Source organism: Sycon ciliatum, chromosome 3, assembly GCF_964019385.1.
Source record: "Sycon ciliatum chromosome 3, ocSycCili1.1, whole genome shotgun sequence".
NCBI lineage: Eukaryota > Metazoa > Porifera > Calcarea > Leucosolenida > Sycettidae > Sycon > Sycon ciliatum.
The window spans coordinates 4,873,721-4,895,720 of NC_088645.1; the positions used below are offsets into that span (position 1 = coordinate 4,873,721).

General features: G+C 45.2%; 1 protein-coding gene across 1 annotated transcript in view; it reads left to right on the plus strand.

Moving 5' to 3' along the window:
* The window catches only part of LOC135811247 (uncharacterized), a 170,319-nt gene that overhangs the window by 20,089 nt on the left and 128,230 nt on the right, over positions 1 to 22,000 (plus strand). The gene's annotated exons all lie outside the window — the stretch shown is intronic.

Below are 22,000 nucleotides of genomic sequence, written 5' to 3' on the forward strand. Positions count from 1 at the left end.
TGGAGACAATATGCAAAAAACGATGAAAATGTGAAGAAATGGTGTAGAGAAAATGAGGATTCAAACAAGTTTTCGTACAACACTCATCAGGAATCTTCGTTGTACTAAAGGACAATGAAAACAAAATTGAACTATTATAGAAAATCTAAGTTAGAGAAATAAAACCAAGAACAACAGCAGTGAAATTTACAAGTGTTAATTTTATCAATGAAAGCGAGAGCAATAACGAATGCGTGTACTAACACTAAACTTGCAACTGAAAAATGAACAAAGAAGAGAAAGGGACAAAGTGATAACAAATAACAGCAGTACATTACACCTAGAAAATTAACGGCCAAGCTTGGCCGAAACAAACATGACACTTTACTTGAACAATTTCAACCCAATTATACTATCCTTCTGTACACACAAATTAGGCTTATACAGACGCTGACAGATGGCTTCCAAAACTTTTAAATGTAGTCCATAACCATGACGACCATGGCACAATACAGTGAACGAAGAGTCGGAATACGAATTGCAACAATCAGGACTAGCCAACAGATGATTGTACACTGAAGACTTGCTACCACGAAACCTACGCACAGCACTAACATTCTCACCGGCACTCTCACGATCACTACAATCGTCGCTCTCCGACTCAATGCTCCCTCCACCGTCCGTCCCATCATCCGCTTCCTCTCCGCTCTCTCTGTTATCCCGCCTGACTTGGTCCATTGAACGGGACTCGGCCGTCACCCTGCCGTCACGTCCCTCCTTGCGCCCTTGTCCGTTGAGTGCATAGCTTCTGTTGTAGTTTGCTGTTGATCGTCTTGGTCTTTCAATAGTGGGCTTGGATGGTGGATTAGTTGTGGTTGCTGTATATTGCATTGTTGGTGATGGTGTGGGAGCTGCCGATACGCAAGGTGGGTCTTTTTGAGTTGGCAATTGTAGAGTTATTGCCATTGTCGATGTTACTCGCGGTCTGTCACTGGCAAGCTCCACCGCCGCAAGAGCCGACGGCGGTGGATCAGGAGGAGGCAGTGGGACCGGGACCGCAAGCGGCACCACCCCAGCCAAAACGAAAACTTGTTTGAATCCTCATTTTCTCTACACCATTTCTTCACATTTTCATCGTTTTATTGCATATTGTCTCCACAGTTTTACATAACATGAATAAAGTGTACACAAATGTCGATCCAGCTTGTATTACTGATTGCGGTTATCAAATTGTTGTCTCCTCGCCGTTTGTTCAAACATATCTGTGTTGAATGTTTGTGCGGAAGGGGTTGAGTACTCGACACTCACGCCTTTCAGAGTCGATCGGTTTGACATGATGAAGTCTGATTTGATCGATGTATTGGGTAACTGCATGTTCGTTGAACAGAGCAGCGGCAAACATCTGACAGTTGCTTGTTGACAAGTAAGTTGTATTAAAGTGTCCTTAACGAGATGCGAGTCACAGAGGAAATCTACCATCATTGCTGACAAATCCAATCTAAATCTGCAGAATGATTCTACAGATTTAGATTGGATTTGTCAGCAATAATCTCCTCTATTGGAGTTTTTCAATCGGTACTTCGATAGAAATATCTCACGCTTAAACAAGTCTTGCCTCTACATATCCTGACACCACCAGTGTTTTTTTCGGATGACAACCACCAGTATCTCGTTTTAAATATAATGAAAGCGCGGAAAGCAATCAAGTCCGTCGGTCGATGATACCATTATATGAGTTTTACAAATACCAGCCCAGATGATGGTCTCTTGTCCTACACACCAGGTTTTTAAGACACTACTTCACATCAAGGTCACAGGATCACGCCACGATGACCTTTGAGAACACGCTGTGTCTTGAACAAGGTCAAAGGTCACGTAACGGGGAGGTGGCGACCTTGGAGAACACGGTGTGTTTCGAAAGTGGAAAGACGATCCCGTCATGATGTGTCTTTTGTGTCCGGGTTTGGAATCTTTCGACTGCTATATCACATTGAGATGTGAATCCCTTTCTTCCATTGAAAGGTCGATGTGATGGAGAATTTTTCTAGCTTTCCGCTCATGTACTTCTTTTTCTCATAGTACTTGGTTTTCATATATTTTAAGTGGTGGAAATACGTGCAGCACACGGACCATTGATACACACATCATGGAGTGTGCATTGACGTCACAGTGAATTGTAGGATGCACATGGTACCACACAAACACACACACACACACTGGACTGCACTTGCTCACTGCCAAAATTGGTCACGTGGGTCTCCCCGGGAGAGGGGAGAGAGGAACTCAAAAGGAATCTTGGAAAGAGGACTCAACTGGCTATTGAACCGCCCAACGGCCGACACCCCCTGAAATCCCCAAACTATGGTTGGACTTGCAAATGATCCCACTTACGGGCTCACCGCACCTCAGTAAGTGGGTGAGGACAAGGTGCAGAAAAAGGATTGACCGCATATCAGGGTATCCATCCTGGGATCCAATTGCAGTTACTCCTGCCCCCAGTGAGGGTAATACTTGGTACTAGTGTGGGTGGCTAAATCAGAGTGGATCTGATATAAGCTTCACTAGCACCAGTGATTACACAAGAGTTAATCTAGCCAGAAGCAATCCATGGTTAACAGGTATGTATACTTCAAATAGAAAGTATATGAACCCTGCAACCAACAAAGGTGGCAGATACAACCATACACCGTCAAGCAGCCGATCCTGTTGGCAACAGACCCAACACTTATCTGGCATATGTGCACCCACCAACCGCACTAGCTGGAACACACACACACACACACACACACACACACACACACACACACACACACACACACACACACACGCGCGCGAACGTGCGCACAGCTTATGAATAACTCCGTCTACGGCAAGACCATGGAGAACGTAAGGTATCGTATCAACCTGTGTGTGATGAGAGTAACGGAAGAGGAAGATCGTCTGAAGCGTCGAATCAACAAGTCATCATTGCGCGAAATCCCGCATCTATGAGCGACATCCACATAATCTACTTCAGAGCATAAATTGCTAGGACCCTGGTTGTGTTCTCGAATCTCATTCTGAGCACTTTATTTTTTATTTTTTTATCGATCATTCTTCAAGGAACATTTAGTGGACAATCGATCAACGTGGCTGATGCCCGAGGACAAATGAGTCTGGTTGGAGTTTTTTTGCGTGGTACAGGATAACCAGACATGTATGGATTATCCCATGAGTACGAGTGTTATACCGCTGGATATTATCACGAGTGCGTCAGCACGAGGGAAATATATAAGGGACACGGTATACACAGAGTACGAACGGTATAATCCATGTATCCCATGTACTGTCCCAAATAGAGCGTGACCAGCTCTAAAATCTCCCTTTTACTCTTTGGCGTGACCCGGGGAATATTCGTGACCCGAGCGGGGAATATTATTGACCACAGAGTGGAATATCGCTCTACATTCCCCCGCTCAGAACGGTCGCTGATTGGCTGAAATGGCCGAAATCGTTTCGTACCATGGGATAAATAAAATATATAGATACATTGCGACGATCCAATCTGCATAACGTTTCCTAATAGTAATACCGCACGCACGAAGGTAAGTACAATTCATGTGATTTCAAATTGTATGAGATCTGCAACGTCGCGGGCAGGACGGATATGCAGCAACAGCATGACACCCGTTATACCACGCAGTAACCATCAGTCACCTCGATCGCGTTCTTCAGATCAGACGGTAAGCGAGGCAGTGAACATGAAGAAATGAAGTATGAATGATTGAAAACTCAATTATTCAAAAATCTCAGAAATGTTGAACGTAAAAACACTGATAACAAGGAAAGTGACTTACTTCGATGATAAAATACAAAGCGAATGTTCCTCATGTGGACCCTGTTCTTGCTGAGTCAGCCACACTGTGGAACCATGTGTTTGATTCTACAAGCGATGGCTACCTGCTCCTCACCGACCAGTCTCCACGATGGTGGTAAAGTCACCAAAAGTACGAAATCGGAACATATTGTGCATGCATGCAATATAGAGGTGAAACGACTGAGTCGATAACTCGACTGACCAGTCGATAAGGTTGAGTCGATAGAAGGAAAACCCTTATCAACTCGTGCATATGTATAAAAAAACACATCTATAAATACCCAGATGTACATGCCGCATTGGTCCATTGAAATGTTGAAACTGCAATGTGCTCATATTGTGCTGTGGTGAAACCTACAATGGTCAATGTGCTCATAATTCGTTTCTGTATGCTTGTGCATGGATGTATGACCGTGCATGTGCATGTATGGATGTATAAGTATGCTGTGCTTGTGTTCATCTGTGAGGGCAATGTCAGTCGATAACCGGTCGATAGTCAGTCCACTAGTCGATAAGGAATTTGGGTCAGTCGTTTCACCCCAAATGCAATAGAAAATTTGTGATGAGTACATCGAGTGACGATTCCAAAAATATAAAGCCATTGTGCAAGCTGTGAACCTGAAATCTTGTTCATTGGTACACAGGGCAACCCAGAGCTGGAAAGTGTAAGTGATGACATGAAGCGGGTACATGAAACCCAGAGTGTGCTGCTCGGGGCTTTTTCTACTATGCATATGGGTGTCTGTCACGGTGGAATTCCGTGATTACATCAAATTTGGCTCAGAACTGAGGTGTGAAATGTCGTAGTGCATACAACTGAGCAGCAGTTGTGTAGAAAGAGACCTGCTTGAATCCTGCTTGTATGCACAACATCACTAAAATGATGTAATCACGGGATTCCTGGCACATGCAAGGTCATTCACCCATGCACACGCACACAGAAACGATATATGAGCACATTGACCATTGTAGGTTTCACCATGGCACGATATGAGCACATTTGAGTTTCAACATTCCAATGGACCCATGCAGCATGTATATCTGGGTATTTATAGATGTGTTTTTAAACATATGCACGAGTTGATAAGGGTTTTCCTTCTACCGACTCAACCTTATCGACTGGCCAGTCGAGTTATCGACTCAGTCGTTTCATCTCTATATTGCATGCATGCACAATATGTTCCAATTTCGTATTTTTGGTGACTTTACCACCATCGTGGAGACTGGTCGGTGCAGGTAGCCATCGCTTGTAGAATGAAACACATGGTTCCACGTTGTGGCTGATTCACAACGAACCGGGTCCATACGAGGAACATTCGCATTGTACTTTATCATCGATGTAAGTCACTTTCCTTGTTATCAGTGTTTTTACGTTCACCATTTCTGAAATTTTTGAATAATTGAGTTTTCAATCATTCATACTTCATTTCTTCATGTTCACTGCCTCGCTTACCGTCTGATCTGAAGAACGCGATCGAGGTGACTGATGGTTACTGCCTGGTATAACGGGTGTTGCTGTATATCCGTCCTGCCCGCGACGTTACAGATCACATACAATTTGAAATCACATGAATTGTACTTACCGTCGTGCGTGCGGTATTACTATTAGGAAACGTTGTGCAGATTGGATCGTCGCAATGTGTCCATACAGTTTATTTATCCCATAGTACGAAACGATTTCGGCCATTTCAGCCAATCAGCGACCGTTCTGAGCGGGGGAATATAGAGCGATATTCCCCGCTGAGGTCAATAATATTCCCCGCTCGGGTCACGAATATTCCCCGGGTCACGCCAAAGATTTAAAGGGAGATTTCAGAGCTGGTCACGCTCTACTTGGGACAGTACATGGGATACATGGATTATACCATTCGTACTCTGGGTATACTTCTTACTCTTTTACTTGTTAGCCATGGTTGGCTATAAAAACCCTGCAATCGCCACGCAAAGTGGTCATTGGCTACCCCAGCCATGTATTGCTTGGAATAAAATAAATAAATACCGTGTCCCTTATATTTTCCCTTGCGCTGACGCACTCGTGAACATATCTGGCGGTACAATACTTGTACTCATGGGATTATTATTTATTATTATTTTACTAGGGCAATCCCCACAGACTGTGAGTCTTTGATAATCCATACATGTCTGGTTATCCTGTACCACGAAAACCTCCAACCAGACTCATTTGTCCTCGGGCATCGATCACGTTGATCGATTGTCCACTGAACTTTCCTTGTTGAATGATCAATCCAAAAAAAGAAAAAAAGTGCTCAGAATGAGATTCGAGAACACAACCAGGGTCCTAGCAATTTATGTGGATGTCGCTCATAGATGCGGGATTTCGCGCAATGATGACTTGTTGATTCGACGCTTCAGACGATCTTCCTCTTCCGTTACTCTCATCACACACAGGTTGATGTGATTCCTTACGTTCTCCATGGTCTTGCCGTAAACCGAGTTATTCATAAGCTGTGTGTGTGTGTGTGTGTGTGTGTGTGTGTGTGTGTGTGTGTGTGTGTGTGTGTGTGTGTGTGTGTTCCAGCTAGTCCGGTTGGTGGGTGCACATATGCCAGATAAGTGTTGGGTCTGTTGCCAACAGACTCGGCTGCTTGAAGGTGTATTGTTGTATCTGCCACCTTTGTTGGTTGCAGGGTTCATATACTTTCTCCGCGTCATCGAAATTGTCGCAGTTTGACTTTTGATATAAGACGGGGTATTTACTCACCAGCACTCGTACCAGAGGCAAGGAATCGGACATTGGCGATAATCATCAGTATAGGGTGACGGCAAAGTTCTATTGTCTGTTATTGGAAGCTGGGATTTTTGTACTAGACGCAATTTCTTCGCTGATGTCGCTGCGATGGTAATTTCGACTCGCTGAGATCAGTCAGGCGTTCCAGCCTGCACATTTCTCGTGTTTATGGCCATTCACTCAAGCCTCATTACTGTTTTACCTTAGTTGGGGTGAGAATGACTTCGTGGAACAAGTGGCAGCGCTTGGAGAAACATCGAGGGGTCAGCAAACTAAATGCCTGCAACAGCGATAAAATTTGTCGCTCTGGCTGAGACACTCAGTACATGATTGTACCTGCAAGAGCCGTGTAGACTCTACACGTAGTGCTAGTGATGCACGCGCAGGTGCCGTACCATTGTATACCAGTGATGCTGAAAAAGAGGGCGCGCTGGACGTGATAGTACACTTACCTGCATGAGCTGTGATCACACAGCTATAATAAATGGGCATGCCACGGCTAAAAAAGTTCATTTCAAGATCGACGTGATTCCGCCGACGGTAATCAATCGACCTCGCAACGATCGTGTATTCTTACTAGGCTTCGTTGGTGGTGAAGTAGAAATCATCCAGAGCTAGCAGACGACAAGCATAGCAGCTCTTGTCCTGTGGAGAAAGTCAAAGCGTTTGAGATGAGGCGCGACCAACTTTCAACCTTCCTTGAAATATTTCGGAACGATATTTTTGCGTCTATTGACATCAGCGATGACGAGGCCTTCATCTCTGCGCGAAAACTCCCTGTCCAACTGTCCTGGAACGTTACTCTAGCCTTCAGACTATCATACTGTGTAATAAGTTTTGAATGGCTTAGCTTATGGAGTTGTCAGTAACAAGTGACAAGTCACTAGTCGAACTGCGACAATTTCGATGACGCGGAGGAAGTACTTTCTATTTGAAGGATACATACCTGTTGACCATGGACTGCTTCTGGCTAGATTAACTCTTGTGTAATCACTGGTGCTAGTAAAGCTTATGTAGAAACAATCTGCAGATTTAGATTGGATTTGTCAGCAATTATGGTAGATTTCCTCTGTGACTCGCATCTCGTTAAGGACACTTTAATAAAACTTACTTGTCAACAAGCAACTGTCAGATGTTTGCCGCTGCTCTGTACAACGAACATGCAGTTACCCAATACATCGATCACATCAGACTTCATCATGTCAAACCTATCGACTCTGAAAATGCGTGAGTGTGGAGTACTCAACCCCTTCCGCACAAACATTCAATACAGTATATATATATTTTTTTTTTAAATATTTTAATTCATTGATAGAAGCTCTCTGTTTGCTTGGACCATCATTGAGTGCATTCGATTATGCGCGCAAATCGATTCACGAATCGATTCACGCTATTCACATCACCCCACAACTCCTGATATCCTTTCTATATCGGGTTCGCCGACAGCAAAAGCTTACATCACGTGGTGCAGCGTCCCAGTTGTTCATTTGCAGGCCGGTTCTAGTGAGCAGCGGAGTAATAATAAAAGCACTCCCTGGCAGAAACTTACTGAGCGCATGCAACTCATCCGCATAATCGTAGCAGATTTTCGGTTTGCGCGCACGCTATCCCCAGTTGTATGTAGTACAAAACGTACCTGAGACACGTTATGTGAGTTTTCGCCGTAGGAGACCCCATATGCAGAGTTGCACACTCTTGGTGGGTTATAATACTCTTGGTACTACATACATAGTAATAGCTAGTTCGAGAAAGAAATGTTGTACGTCAAAAAGAATTATACGAAAGGAAAGCTAGAAAAATTCTACACCGCATGGACCTTTCGATTACCAACATAGATGAAAAACTAATTGACTTATCCCAATCGAAAGATTTCGAATGCGATCAACAACAAAAAAGACACGGCATGCCGCGAGCAAATTTTTGGTTTTGGAGCCCACCGTTTTCACAGAGTTCTCCAAGGTCGTCACCTACATTCAGGATGACCTTTAACCTCATCAATCTATTGACATTATAACCGAATACATAGAGGATTAGTCACTCATTCAACTGTAGTCTCTTTATCAACCAGTATGAGTAGCTCCAGATGTAGCACACCCATCCGTTGGTTGACAACTGACACGCCGTTTATGCCACCGGTTGATGAGGAGGACCTGCCCTCACACCAACCCCAGCAGCCATTATACTGGAATATATTACTTTTAACCCTTTAAGAGCCGCCCATACTTGAATGCGTCGTAAACGACGCATTCAAATGCAAAACTTCAAAAGATCGTAACTCAGTCCAATCTCGCTCAAATCCAGTGATCGAAATATCCAGGGCGAAGAGAAAACTCTCACCTGTCGGGAGAAACAATCCGCGAAGCGCTGCGAGCTACGGTTCCTGAGATAAATCACTCGTAAGTTGAGCCGCGATCGCGGCAATTTCAAAAGCGCGCAGTGCGACTTTAGTATTGACAATTTTGAGACTTTTCGTCACGCTGGTTTACTCGAATTTGCACGGGTTTCACTGTTGATATTGTCAAGAGTACACAGCGAAAAAATTGGAACTCCACGATCGAGCAAAATGAAATATCTGGAGCGGGACGCAATTGGACGCATTTGGGGCATTTTTCGTACTGTCGCTGCGATCTAGCGCTGGATAGACGGTGTGCTGGCGATCATGATCAACCTCATTCTCTTCCTCTCGCGGAGACCTTTCCAGGAAGCCCTAGATGGTGAGGATTGAGTGAGTAGAACTGAAGCTATGATCCAAGGAACACGAAAAAATGCAGAATTTTGAAATTTTCCTGTGGCTCTTAAAGGGTTAGTACGTTTGTCATTAGAGCGGCAGATTGAGATCAGGAAAATACAGTGCTTCACACCGAGGCACGAGTTGGAGGATATTCTTGATGATGGATTGGCTAGTCGTCAAGATATGACACCAAGCGCCATTGGAGAGTTTCTGATTCGTATCAGTAACGGCAAGTTTAGTGCTGGTCAAAGTCCGATTCTCCTACCAACAAGATGTTGATGTAACCGACTTCGGTGATCTCAGCGAAGCCGATAATTACGTGCTATTGCATCTCATGCTGGAACCCAAGGAGAATTACGTCTGGGCCACCCAGTATGGTGATGAGAGAATTACGACACGCATCCAGAACGCATTTCAAGAAACAGAAGAAATCGACGTGCCTGAATATATGAGAATCATCAACATCTGCATTCGTTTGTCGGATATAAACCTGGTGGAGTCGCACCCGATGAAACTGAAGGTCGTGCCCACAAGCATCACGAAGGTCAACGTTGAGATGAACACCATCAATGTGGCCTTAGATGGCACCTGCATATTACGTGATCGCAGCTTTCGTGACGAGTCGAAGACCAAACGTATGCGTTATGAGGCCGACTATGATGATTTGAACCCTGTCGTCACCATTGCAATGGAGAAGAGGAAGGTAGTGTGCATGTAACACTTTTAGGTCAGAGTAACTCTGCTTACTTATATGCAACCATTAGTGTACATCAGAGCGTCCGATAACTCCACCTCGTACTGTGTGTCACAGAAGAGGTCATGGGTTAATCCATCCTCGCACGTACATTGTATTCGAAGAGTAAACTTTGTAGTATCTCACCTGATACCAGCTTGAAATTATGGCAACAATAACTGAATTTTCACTGGTTTGAGGGAAAGACACTAAATTTTATAATGTAAATACGTTCTCCTCCTCCACTCCATTGCGATCTTCAGTGTTCGTTCCATTATTTCAAGGTACAGTCAAATCTGTCGTAAGCGACCGCCCCTTGGTGCAAGAAAAAGCGGTCGCTTACGGCAGATGGTCTCCTACGGCAGATGTATGGTAAATCCGGCATACCAGGTATTATGCTTCCATGTACTCAAATCGACGAGAATAATGTGATTTTTAATATCATTTTCATATTGGATATTCAACGACGACCATACCCATAGTACGCGTATGCGACACGGCAGTAGATCGACACTGCCTGGACTTGAGACTGAGAGCTACAGCACAGCCCCAGTACAGGCCATGCGCCAGTCGATCGCACTTGCAAGACAGCGCATTTTCACACTTTGCAGGTGACAGCGCCCTGGCAAGTACATGACATTGTACAGTTTCGCACCTTACTGAACCTGGGTCGCGGTCGCTTACAGCAGATTTGAATGCAGCCACCGTGCATGAAATCGCGGTCGCTGGTCGCGCACAGCAGATGGTCGCTCTGGAAAGATCAGTTTGTATGTGAAACCGTCGGTGCACGGAAAATCGGTCGCTAACGGTAGATGGTCGCCTACAGCAGAGGTCGCTAACGGCAGATTTGACTGTATATGTACATGAGGTGCGGATGCAAGTTTTTAAGCTCCGCTTACTTTAGGTACCTGTGGCAAAGAACTTGATCTGGACACACTAGGAATATGGCATTGAATATGGACATCGACCTCGCCTTGCTGACTTTCGAAGAGCTGCGGCATCTTGCCAAACAACATCCTATTGACGGAGCCGAGTCAAAGAGCCGAGTTGATCTTGTGGTTTCCCTAAGACAAGCTGGTGTGGGTGTAACCCCGATCAAGGCCAATGAGGTCAGTACTAGTAGTAGTCTGAAGTCTCTAAACGAGCTTGTATGTGTGGTGATAGAGCTAAGAGAGCAACTTGAGCAAGCGAAGCATGATAATGCCATTGTTTCTTCACTTCGGGATGAGGTTTCCAGCCTAAAATTGGAAGTACTAGAGCTGAGGAACTTCACTACAGGCGCACTTTCTCAAACTGCCAATAACACCCACAACCGTCGCACAAGTGCTAACAAAGTTACCGTAGAGCCCTCCCTGTATGAAACTGACACATCCATCACCACTGCACCGCAATCACAGCACACCTCCACATCGCAGCATGCACGCTCAAGTTCAAATGACCGTACTACCGGTATGCACTCGCAACCACGTGCCGCTTCCCGGTCCAGCGACACTACTCGTTCAGCACCTAGACCTGCTGGCAACGGTCACGTCACTACGGACAGCAGTTCCCGCAACAAATCAGATGGACAGAGCTCTTGGGTCGATGTTGTACGACGTCGGGTCACATCTCGGTACGTCAAGCCTATGCCCACGGTCGAAACAAACCCTGTAGTCCTGACAGGTGTCGAAAAGGTGGACAAAGCGATATTCTATGTAGGAAACGTCCACATGGGCTGCAGTGCCGACTCCATCAAGGATTGGTGTCAAGAGCGTGCAGTGGATGTGCTCAACTGCACCATCTTGGAATCCCGCACCTTCGGAACAGCTTACGCCAGAGTGACATTCCCAGCCTCAGCTACGAAAAAGGTACTGGGTGACGGATTCTGGCCTGCAACTATCCAGCACACCGTAAAAAAGTGGCGGTTTGCAGATTCAAATACGAACAAACCAGTTTAAACCTCCACGTCGTCAGAATGATGGCTTCCGCACCGCTGAGCGCCCAGGCCTTCCCATATTTTCCTAAGACTCAACATAACATCACTATTGTTACGATTAATTGTCGCTCCGTGTCGAACAAAATCCCTGAACTCCATGCATTGTGTCGATCCAACACACCGACTATCCTATGTCTGACAGAAACCTGGCTCTGCCCGATACATATGCTCAGTGTACCCGGTTATACGTGCTTCCGTCGAGATAGGCCAAGACCAGCGAACCAAAGGGCCCAGTTCCGAGGTTATGGTGGTGTTGCCATCCTTGTACGAGATGGGACATTTTTGCATGCAGCCCAGCGCTCAGACCTTGACTCTCCCCAATGCGAAAACATATTGATTGATTTGATTGATTTTTATTTCACGGATCCTCCAGAGGCAAATAGATGCCTATCGAAGGGAGTCTCCTAAGTAAGTATGGAAAATGAGAAAGTATGTTCGTAAGGGAGAAGAGGTAGAAGATACATTAGAATATAGAGTACAGAAGAAGTAAATTCAGTACTTCGGGTAGTACATTGCATGCTAATCATAATGAGAATTAGAAAAGCAGCATTGCGGACTACTATAACTGACATATACACAAACTATTGAAACTATCATAGATGTGGTTAGCCTAGACACAAAAGTCAGGAATACCTTTCAAAGAAAACATAGATTGCGAATGATACCGACGAACAGCAATACTAAATTTCGCTGTTGTAGAGAGTGAACGAATATCTTCAGGAAGTTTATTCCAGGCAACACTCAAAGAAAAAAGGGTTGATTTACGAAAGAAGGTGCCAGCTTTAGGAAGAATTATGGATGAAGGGTGACGACTGCTTTGGGTTGAGCTTGGACTTCCTGCAGACCTGGGTGCTAATCCTATACTCATTGGCTGTCAGTATCGCCCTCCTTCGCAATCCCTATCTGAACTTACCTCATTTTGTGACATGATGACGGATACCCTACGGGCTGTAGACCTCTCATCCGTTGATATATTCCTCACTGGTGACTACAATGCTCACAACTCTGACTGGTGGAGCGGTGACGCTACATCACGCGCTGGAAAGGAACTTTCGCATATGGCCCAGAATCTGCGAAAACCAGGCTTAGGGTGAAAATCATTTTTTTGAGAAAAATGATGTTTTGTAAAAAGGTTGTGTCGCGTGGACGATCGAGTGCAGTGAAGTGGAACCAAAGAGAATCTCGCTTGTTTGAAGAAGTAGCAGTCATGGCAGGAAGGGTTTCAGCAGTCAGTGAAGTCAAAGGGCTTCCGGTAGAGTATCCCTGCTACTCCTCTACGGCTCTAGTCACAATGAAGAGTTTTTGAGCTGATCGAACGGATTCCATCTCCTACACTCATGGATGGCGAAATTTCTGCGCTAGCTGCTGCTTGCGGAAAATGGTGAAGAAATCGTCTCCAGTTAGAGTCGTGATGGCGATAGAGAGGAGAACCTGGACGACATCAATCCAGCCAATCGAAGTACGGAGATACTAACTGTTTCTGGGCCTCATGCAAAGGGAACACGCGCAGCGGAGCTCATACGTTTGCAGCAAGTTCACGAGGAAAATGGCTTGAAGCGCAGTGTGAAAACGGTTTTGAATTGAAACCCTTGGCGATGAAGTGCTACTGAATGCCAGGCGAATGAGTGAGCAGATCGAGAGGCCCCCACTCGAGACTTTCCTCGCTGGACGGCTAGCTGCAAGGGATTGTACCTCGTGCTGATATTTCACTTGCTGGTCAGCACCAAGCAGATACTGCAGCACGCCAGCACACTATGCGCTTACTATGAACAGGGAACAGTTTGAAAAGGCTGTGTTCTTGCTTGTTTCTGAACAGGTGTACTAGATTCACCCTTCAAAAGGTGCCATCTCAACTGGAGTCAGGTTTCCTTGTGGTGTGTAGCGCCAGAGCATGTCAGTACATGTATTCAGCCCCAGAATGTGCTGAGTGCACTAGTAGTATAGTGAGGAGCAAACAAAATTCATGCAGAACTGTGCATGGCCACTACAGCCTGCAGCATGAAGGGGCCACAACAAGCCTGCCCCCACATGCCTACCTTGTCATGTCACCTAAGGCCACCCTTTCTTTTTTCGTTGTTTAACGTCCGCGCCCGCGTACCTTTTTGCCTCCGACCGGAAAAAAAAACAAGAAAGTAGTAGTACCAATAATATGCGAAGTTGTAAATACATGATTGTGTAGTTTCACAGTGTGCCGATCATGACCCTAAACTTATAATCTTGCCTCCCGGGCATGCCTTTGTCTTGTGTTCTTTTTCTTTTTTTGTTGGCTTTTAAATATCGTACGGTGTGTGCCCTAGTAAAAATCCAGATGTAATGAATTCATGACATGCTAACTCCATGCTATGTACCTGTTTTGTTGGATTCATCAGGCATGTGCTCCAATGTACCATCAAAGAGTGTTGTTCTATGCCTGCAAGTGCCGTTAGACCCAGAAATATTGTATCACGATTCACATGCTTTACTGGTCAAAATGTTTGATTGGGGTTTCCAGTTTTTGGAATGGGCTTTTGTTTTTTTTCCGCCCTCCCGCGTACCTTTTCGCGAAAAAAAGGACGTTAAACAATGAATTAACAAAGGGTGGCCTAAACAAAAAATATCCATGTCTCTTCCTTCAGTCTGGTGGATCTCTCTTCATTTCTTTTCTGTGATAACAATTTTGTGTTTTTTTTGGATTTTTTAACACAATACCCTGGTGTGTTTGAGATGCTTTTAATACCACTATGAGTCGACCCACACCTGTAATATTTTGTTTCCTGACCCCCCTTGCCCAATAGAAGCTGAAAATGGGAAAAAGTCATTTTGTGAAATTTCACCCTAAGCCTGGTTTTCGCAGATTCTGGGCCATATATTCTCCAGCTTCGGTCTCTCCCAGCTGGTAGATTTTCCCACTCACACCTCTCCAAACGGAACCTTGTCGTGCCTAGACTTGCTCGCTGCCAATCGTCCTCAATCAGTATTCTCTGTCGACGATGCTGCCCCGCTTGGTGCGTCCGACCATTCACAGGTAGTCACCACCCTTTTCTACAGAACTGTAACCCGAATGCCTACAAAGAAAGTACCATGCTATCCTGCCCGTAGTTCTCCAGCCACTCCATACAATTTTGCGCAAGTGCCACCTTCTGTCTGGGTAGCAGTAAATATGTACCTTTCCTCGCTCAACTGGTATGATCTCATGGACACACCGCAGGGGCGTACGCCGCTCGCCTCCAGGAGTGGTTCCCATGCCAACTGATGAACCAACATTCCACACAATTGAAGTGCTGTTTTTCGTATCCTACGGAGTTTCTGCATATTCTCCTCAGACAAGCTGCTGGAAGATGTCATTGCTACGCATTTTTGATTTTAAAAGACTGAACTTTCCCCATTTTATGGATGTTTTGTTCAGCATGACGATTGCATGCAGTCTTGAAAGCTGGCTTAGTAAGTTTCGAATCATCTGGAGCAAGCATCACACAGGGCAAGCAGAAGCCACCATTGCACGCCGGTCAAAAGACTACGCAGGGTAACTCCACCAACTAGGATAGTTGAAAGCGGCGCTGTCTGCCATCCGTCTGGACATGCCCTGGGAATGAAATCCTTCGCCTTCGGTGGCGCACAATGATTGTCGATGACGGAAATCTTTTCCGTGTCCGGCAAATTTCGGGGGACTGGATTCCACTGTGGACGTAGACTTTCAGAATATCCCTTCCAACATATATCCCTTCCAACACGCTCCCATGTCACTGAAGTAAGTTTTGGATGATCCAGCAGCTTCCGACAACGGTCACTCTACAGCTTCGCTGACGATTTCTTCCTCAGCGCTGCTCGTTGCATGCATACTTTGCTTGCAAGTCAGGTGCGTCTGCATTCTCATCTATCGCTTGACCTGAATAGAGCGCTGGCCCTCTGGATGTTGACACTTCATTTTTTCTTTTCCGCAAAGCGAAAGCATCGTCGAAAACACGACAAACTTTGTCAAAACAAACTGCAAAGGAAAATTTGACTCGGAGATCGAGGAATCCGGCGATGTAAAGTAGCGACTTTGTTGAACCCAGTTCAGTCAGTAGACTCATGGCCCAGTCTACGCTGTGTCCCAGTCCCAGCACCACTTTTACACCTGGGATAGTCACCGTCCTCGCGGCCTCGGACCGTCAGGCGGACTCCAGGCATGCACTGCGAGCGCTGGGCCTGGGCCTGGATCAACAAATTCTCCGTACCCATATCGAAATTGTTTTACTGGTTCCCGGGCATCCCGGGAACCGCCCTATGTACGCCCCTGCACCAGATGTCGACGACGCATTGGCCAGATTCTCCTCTTCCTTGAATGATGCATTTTCCCACTACCTGTCGCCTAATCGGAAAATTTCTTCCTCCACCCAGCGAGCTGTATCTAGGAAATATCCTCCGTGGGTTAATCGAGATTTAGTACTTGCCATCAAGTTGAAGTACGAACTCTACAGCCGATATAGGAAGTTCCCAACCCCAGCTAACCAGTCTGCCTTCAAAGTTCAGCGTAACAGAGTACGAAACTTATCTCGATCTCTTCACCGTGACTATTTGGCATCTATACAGGCCAGCATGGCGTCAGGTAACCTTAACATGTACCAGTTTGTTCGTTCTCAGCGGAATCGTCAGCAGGATCGTGGCCTTCCTCACCTCATTGATGAAGGCGGTCATCCAGTTTCTGGCAGTTTCGACAAGGCTACAGTCCTCAACCAGCTGTTCGCCTCCGTTGCTGTGCCGGATGATTCGTCGTTATCACTTCCAGCTCTTCGTGCCCACAGCCAACTTCATGAAACATTTGTTCAGGTCATCACCACAACTGCGGATGTTAGAAAGGCTATCGCCCGACTAAAGTCTCGCCGCAGTCCTGGCTTGGACACCATTACGAATGATGTCCTGAAGAAACTTGCCCCGTCGATTTCGTACCCCCTCTGCCGCATTTTTAATGTGTCCTTTTCGACGGGTAAATTTCCAGCAGCATAGAAACTCGCGAAGGTTGTTCCGGTTTACAAGAGCAAAGGCTCCAAGCCACAAGCCAGCAATTACCGTCCTATCTCCTTGTTGTCCTGTGTATCGAAACTATGTGAGCGATTATTCTTTGATAAGCTTTATGCTCATGTGTCGCCGGCCCTTGCCCCAGTCCAATCTGGTTTTCAACGAGGAGACTCAACCACCATGCAGCTGACACGTCTTGTGCAGGACATTGTGGCCCTTCGTCATGACCACCAACATGTTGGCATGTGTTTTTTCGACCTAGCCAAGGCGTTTGACACGGTATGGTTCCGTGGACTCCTAGCTAAATTATCTGCGATGTACAATGTTTCCGGAGCGTCTCTGGCGTGGATTACGGACTACCTAACAGATAGAACGCAATCAGTGTCAGTCGAAGGGGTACTCTCAGACCCACTGCCTGTGAAGTCGGGAGTCCCCCATGGATCTATACTGGGGCCTCTACTATTCTTGTTGTATATAAACGATCTACCTGACTGTATAGATGGTTTGTCACTATTTGCTGATGACACAGCCCTCATTCAGTTTGACGCTGACATTGCAAACCTGTGTACGAAGCTTCAGACTGGAATCAATGTTGTTCATGAATGGATGTTGTCATGGCGTCTGAAACCCAATATCTTGAAAACAGAAATAGTCTTTCTCCCTCAAATAGACCACCCTCCTACATTTACCCTTCCCGGACTTGATTCGGCTATTAATATTACTATTGTAGATACGCACAGGCATTTGGGTGTTGTATTTGACTCGCAATTGTCCTGGAATTCTCACGTAGATTTTGTATGCAACAAAGTTAGCAAATCTGTAGGTTGCCTGATGTCTCACTGCTCCCACTTGTCTCCCGAATGTATTCGTCTCTTTTATAAATGCTACCTCCTTCCTATCTTTCTGTACGGCGCCACTGCTTGGCATTCCCTGCTTAGTAAATCTGCTGTACAGACACTAGAAATACATCATAAACGTGTGTTGAAAATTATTTTTCGTAAACCCACTCTTTTCCCCTCTACTGATCTATATAGTTTGGCCTCCACCAGCCCCATCTCTATCCTGTCGCAGAGACAGTCATGCGTTCTGGTCCATCGTATTAAACTGAACATTGTCCCTGAACATCTCACCAAGTATAATTGGTTTACTTTCGTACGGGACACTCGCAATGGCATAGTACTTCCCAGAGCTTTGTCAACTATGTTTACCAAATCTCCTATCTTCTCTGCATACTCGTATTGGCTCAAGCTGCCCATGGAAATGAAGACAATATCCAATATTAGACAGCTCATAGACCATGTTAAATGTCATGCCACGTTGTAGGCTCGCTCGCCTCTTTTGCTAGCTTATCTCGCCGCTCTCCACCATGGTCAACATAGTGATACATTTCACCCCGCTGATGCATTATTTTCTTCCGATTATCATCTTCTTTCCTTCATTCTTTCTTTTTTTTTTCTTTCTTCTCTTGCCATGGCTGGCTAACGCCCCCTCCTTTGCATTGGCTTCTGCCATTGGACGGTGAAATAATAATAATAATAATAATAATAAACTGGTTCGAGTCCTGGTGGTGACAGTCAATTATTTCTTCAGACTTTTCCCGTTTGTCTCTTTCCCTCAAACTAGTGAAAATAATAATAATAATTATGATTATTCTTTGTAATATGTATCGTATCTATCAAGAATTGACCTTTATGACAAGTGTGAGCATGCCCATTTTCGAAAAATTGCATGGGGAGGTGGAACGGGAGGAGGGGTGAGGTGGGTAACGGAAAAAAACACCAACATGTTCATTATGACCCCCAAAGGGAGAGGCCAAATATGCTCAAAAATTTCGCATATTATGCTTTTCGCATATTGGCCACTTGCTTCAAAATATTCTTCGAAATCACACAAAAACAGAAAAATATGCTCGAAATATGCTCGAAATATGAACTGATATCAGTGATAATGATGCGATGATAGCAAGATATGCTACATTTGGAGCAAAATGCTAGATTTACTACTTTATGCGACCTTGGGTCGCGGACACACTCTTCTCGGGTCAAATTTTCGCCCCGTGTTTGGATGAGAATTTTTCCTTCCGGCCTAAGTTTGGAAGTGTTCCCTGACCGAGCGTGCCGTGGTAAGTTTCCATGTCCATTTCCGCAATCTGCCCTATAATTACGCGAATTCTTTGCTCCTTGTAGCAAAATATGCTACATTTGGTACAATATGCTAGATTTGCTACTTTATGCGACCTTGTGTCAAAAGGACCAAAATATGCAAAAATATGCGCAAGTATATTCGGGCCCTCCCAACGGCCCCATATCCAGCATTCTATCTACTTTTTATACCCACTCCCATCCGGGGTAATGATCAAATAAAACCATTGGGATACAATCATGATGTCATACCCTCAACCACCTCCAACACCCGAAAAATCATTTTTACGCAAAAACTGGGTGCCCGGTTTTTACCCCTAAAATGGGGTACTATCAATAGTACCCCATTTCTTCAGGCAAAACATGTACCCACCACAGAACCCGCCCGATATATACTACGTATAGAGTAGAATAGAGAGTAGAATAGAGAGGAAATAGAGAGGAGAATAGAGAGCAGAATAGAGTGTATACTTGTCTACACGATCATCAATTTTGCTTCCGGCCCCAGCGATCAACAGTGCAGGTCATGACCTTGGCTGTGAATAACTGGACGTTGGCTAGAGATGTGGGCCATACAACCGTTGTAGCATTTATTGACTTAAGCAAGGCCTTTGATCGAGTTGTGCACCAGGAACTTATCTTTACTTTGCACAGCTTAGGCATTCATAGTTCTGCCCTGAAATGGTTCGCTTCCTACCTGAACGGCCGGTACCAGCGTGTATGTATAGCCTCTGGAACATCATCTCTTCTCCCTGTAACCCGAGGGGTTCCGCAGGGAACAATCTTGGGTCCCACCCTTTTTAACCTATATGTGCGACTCTTACCTGACCTGGCTGCAGGGAACGGTGCAAAGCTCCTCATGTTTGCCGATGACAAGACTTTGTACGCTTCCTCACGAGATCCAATAGTATGCGCCGATGTCGTGTCCTCGGCTCTCGCTAAGCTACACAATGAACTAAGATCACTGGGCATGAGCGTTAATGTTGACAAAACCGTGGTCATGAGGATCTTGCCGAAGAATGCTCCTGACGTACAAAGACCCGTTCTTGTTGAGCTGGGCGGCACTACCTTAAGAGAAGTGAGTGTAATTCGCTGCCTTGGTATCCTTATCGATAACAAGCTCTCATTTGTTCCACACGTAGATCACCTCACCAGCAAGGTGTCACGCAAGATAGGCGCGTTGCGACGCACCTTCTGCCAAATGGCAGCGTTTGCCCGTCGCCAGTACCTGCTTAGTGTGATTCAGCCCGACTTTGAGTATTGTTTCCCTGTTTACCCATCTCACCTATCAGCACAGTCCAGGGAGAGATTGTTTACCTTGTTCCGTAGAGCTGTACGAGTTACCTGCGGTGCTTCATATCATGCTGTTGTACCACCCCTTCTTGCTTCTCTTCAAATAAAACACCTTGAATATCGATACATTTATCAATTTCTTACGTTTATGTTTATTTGTCATATTGTTCAGCGTGCATCATGCTTACGCAGTCTTTTCCCTTTGCCCACCTCTAAGCGGTCAACTCGTGGAACTACAACAAACAATTTGTCAATTTGCTTGTATAAATCTGTGGTAGGGTACAATTCCTTTTCCTCCAGAGCATCCCTTATGTGGAATGCCCTCCCTGCTCACTTGAAAGGAAGTGAGGACATTATATCATTTTCTACAGAACTTTTGCACGCTCTAAATGACAACAAATTGACTATATCCCCATATCCCCTCCTTTTTGAAAATGTATTTCACCAATAAAATAAGGCTTGGAATTTTTTAAAACATGAATATCGACGGACTTGCCCCTTCTGTTCATGCATTGCCCTCCTCTAGTAATGGTTCATGAATCCGCCCAGCCCGCATTCCTTCTCCGTTTCTCTCTAGTAATGGTTCATGAATCTGCCCAGTCCACATTCCTTCTCCGTTTCTCTCCGTTTTTCTTTCCTTTCAGTTGCATCTTCCTCTCTGCTCTGTTTTATTTTCTCTTTTCGTTCGTCCCTCTTGATATTTGCACTTTGTACTGTTGAGGCAACGAACTGAAATAATAAAAACCAAACCAAACCAAACCAGAGTAGAACAGAGAGTAGAATAGAGAGTAGAATAGAGAGTAGAATAGAGAGTGGAATAGAGAGTAGAATAGAGAGTGGAATAGAGAGTGGAATAGAGAGTAGAATAGAGAGTAGAATAGAGAGTAGAATAGAGAGTGGAATAGAGAGTAGAATAGAGAGTGGAATAGAGAGTAGAATAGAGAGTGGAATAGAGAGTGGAATAGAGAGTGGAATAGAGAGTAGAATAGAGAGTAGAATAGAGAGTAGAATAGAGAGTGGAATAGCGAGTAGAATGGATGTTGTATTTCTCACCGGCCGAGCGCAGCGAGATAGGCGAGAAATGATTTCTCGCGAAATCTTTTCAGTTGCAAATATGGCATCTGGTGTGTTCTTCATTGTCGCTTCTTTTTCTGACTTCTTCAGTCAGTTTTCAGTCTCACCAGTGTCCCTGGCCTCCCACCCTTCATTTCTGTGCATATAACCATTGCTTTTTTATCATATTTTGCCGTGATGTACTTGCCATGTCTACATCATGCCTAATCACCATTGGGGATATACACCCGATTTCTTCCCTCACAACTGCGTCCGTCGGCGCAAGGTTTTTTTTCACCTGGCTGGCTCGGTCCAGAAAAATTAGTCTGACGGTCCCAAGTGATTCTGCATCATGGCCGATTTCTGCTATTCACTGTCACGCGTATTCTATGTGAGACACTCTGTTCTCAGTCCTTGCTTCCATACCTCACTCGTTATTCGGTTCACATCTGGCTGTGGCCAACTACCCTTATCAGTCACATCTGGCTGCAGCCAACTACCCTTATCAGTCAC